Raw genomic sequence first — 2942 nt, 5'->3', positions numbered from 1 at the left:
AGAATGGCCTCGCAGGGGCGCCACTGGGTGGCCCAGTCTGGTAGGTGTCTGCCTTCAGCTCAGGTCAAGGTCCTGGAGTCCTGCGATCGAGCCCCATGTTGGGCTTCCTGCTCAGAGAGAGTCTGCTGCTCTCTCTCCTTAAGCCCCTCCCCCAACTCATGCTCGTGCACTCTCTCTCTCAAGTAAATGAATAAAATCTTAAAAAAAAAAAAAAAAAGAATGCCCTTGGGGCACCTGGGTGGTGCATTTGGTTAAGTATCTGACTCTTGATTTTGACTCAGGTCGTGATCTTGGGGTTGTGAGATCAAACCCCATGTCAGACTCTGTGCTTGGCGGGGAGTCTGCTCAAGAGTCTCTCTCTGCCCCTGCCCCGTCCCCTCCCTCCCTAACTCTCCCCACTTCTCTACCTTTCAAAGAAAGAAAGAAAAAAAAAAAAGAATGCCCTTTTACTCCCATTCCCCTTTAATATATAAATGGAAGCACAGTATACTTACATACCTTCCTTTACCCTTTTCACTTAACAATATGTATCGATGTAGAAAAATCCCAGCATTCTTTTGAAGAAAATAATATTTACAGAGAACCCCCACAGTGTTTACTCTCACTCATTCAGCATGATCTCTAGCAACAGCCAAGCCGCGATGGCGGTCAGGCTGGCTGTTCTAGTGGCCAGGAGATGCCACTGCGTTCATGGCTCTCAGTGTCTCAGAAGGGCTGCCTGAAAGCTGGCACAAATTTTGGGAGGAGATAATAGCTGTTAGGGGCTCAATTGTTTTTTCCCCTCCCAAATTTGTATGTTGAACCTCCTAACCCCCTAGTACCTCAGAATGTAGGAAATAGGAAATTGGGCCTTTAAAGGAGCAATTAACATCAGGCCACTGGGGTGCCCCCTAATCCAATCTGACTGGTGTCCTTATGAGAGGAGGCAATCTGGACACACCAAGGGACACCGGGAATGCATGTGCACACAAAGGAAAGGCTAGGTGAGGACGCAGTGAGAAAGTGGCCTTAGAAACATTGATCTTGAACGTCCAGCATCCAGAACCGTGAAAGAGTAATTTCTGGGTTAAGTCCCAGTCTGTGGTATTTTGTTACAGCAGCCTGAGCAGACCGATACCCAGGTTGTGTGATCCTCATACGTTCGTTCAGTGGACTCCAGGAATTTGTATTATCCTAAACTGTGGCTTCCCAGATGGAAAACTCTAAAAGCAAAGTGGAGGCTTTAGTGTCCTCAGTTTCCTCTGGCTGGACGCACCTGTCCTGCAGATCTCACTCCAGGCGCACACTGCCTCCTCCTCGCCTCCTTCAGGGCTATCAGGGATGTTTTGCATTCTGGCGAGCACGCTTGGGGCCCCAGAGCCTTGGGGCAAGGGAATGGGTGTAAGATGCTGGGATTTCTGGCTTGCTGAAAGGTGCATCATGGGGCGGCGGTAGCTATTTCTAACTTGGCCTCTAGGAGAAAGGAAGCAGAAGCTCATTCCCTGTTCCTTGAGACACCCTTCCCCTACCTTTGGCGGCATCCCTCTCTCCTGGGCCCCCAACTGCACTGCTGGTTCATTTTCAGGCTCCTTTGAAGGCCTTTCTCTCACTCAATTGCCAAGTATGCTAGTGCTGCGGAGCTCTGTGAGTTGTGCACTCTAATTACCTAAATTGTCTACACTCTCCTACCCACTCAGTTCCAGAACCTAAGCTCCCTCTCTGAGCTAATGAGCTAGGAGTGGTATCCGGGAGGTCAGTCACAATCCTTGAAGGTTCAGAGGAGTCCCACTTCCCTCTGAACAGTATTCCCTCATTTTGCAAAAGAAAGGCACACCTTGCACACATCCTGATTCTTACTAGGGTGCTGTGACCACCCTCAGGGCACCAAACAAAGGCACACCGGAAAAGGCTGATTTGCTGTGGATGCTGAGAAAGCAAAATAAATCCTTTATAAATCTGGAAGGTTTTCAATACTTGGCTTTCAACAAAAGTGAAGGACGACCTAATAGATTTGTCAGCTGAATATTTAATTTAAAATGATTTTTGGTGATAGATCTTGTTTTGTTTTTGCACATAACTGAAGCAGTCAAGGGATTGAGTGGTATTGCTATAACAAAACATTTTTTTCCTGTAAAAGTTTGGAGTTTAGTGGTGCAGAAAAATTTAAAATGCTGTTTGATTCTGAGTGCCCACAAATACTTCAATGTGTGAACATTTTTTTAAAAAATGAAATTGGGAATATTTAAATCTTCATGCTTTTATCACAATGCTTAGAATATAGGTGGGGCTCAGGAGTTAGCATTTGTACTAAATTTACCCATGAGAATTACCAGGTTAACAGATGGAGGATTGAGGATTAGGATTGCGGTTCAGAAAGACAAACTTTAATATGATTTCTGTCACAAAGCATGGAAGTTCTATTTATGTTCATTTAAGTGACATCATATTCTGAATGTGAAGGATTTTTTATTTTAAAATTTTATTTATTTTTTTAAAGTAGGCTCCACGCCCAATGTGGGGGCTTGAACTCATGACCCTGAGATCAAGAGTCACATGCTCCATTGACTGAATGAGCCAGCCAGACATCCCCTGAATGTGAAGTATTTTAAATGTGTGATGTATTTTATAACATCGGATTAAATGTAATCGTGATGTATTTAATAAACTATGAATTAGGGGCATCTGGGTGGCTCAGTTGGTTAAGTGTCTGCCTTCGGCTCAGCTCATGATCCCAGGGTCCTGGTATGGAGCCTCCTGTCAGGCTCCCTGTTCAGCGGGGAGCCTGCTTTTCCCTCTCCCTTTGCCCCTTCCCTGCTACTGCTCTCTCTCACAAATAAATAAAATCTTAAAAAAACCCCAAACTATGAATTAATTTTTTTTAAAGCTTTTATTTATTTGACAGAGAGACACAATGAGAGAGGGAACACAAGCAAGGGGAGTGTGAGAGGGAGAAGCAGGCTTCC

This window comes from Ursus maritimus, unplaced genomic scaffold (genome assembly GCF_017311325.1).
Source record: "Ursus maritimus isolate PB19 unplaced genomic scaffold, ASM1731132v1 scaffold_4, whole genome shotgun sequence".
Classification (NCBI taxonomy): domain Eukaryota; kingdom Metazoa; phylum Chordata; class Mammalia; order Carnivora; family Ursidae; genus Ursus; species Ursus maritimus.
The sequence above is the reverse complement of the archived record's forward strand: the minus strand, read 5'-3'. Positions refer to the sequence as shown.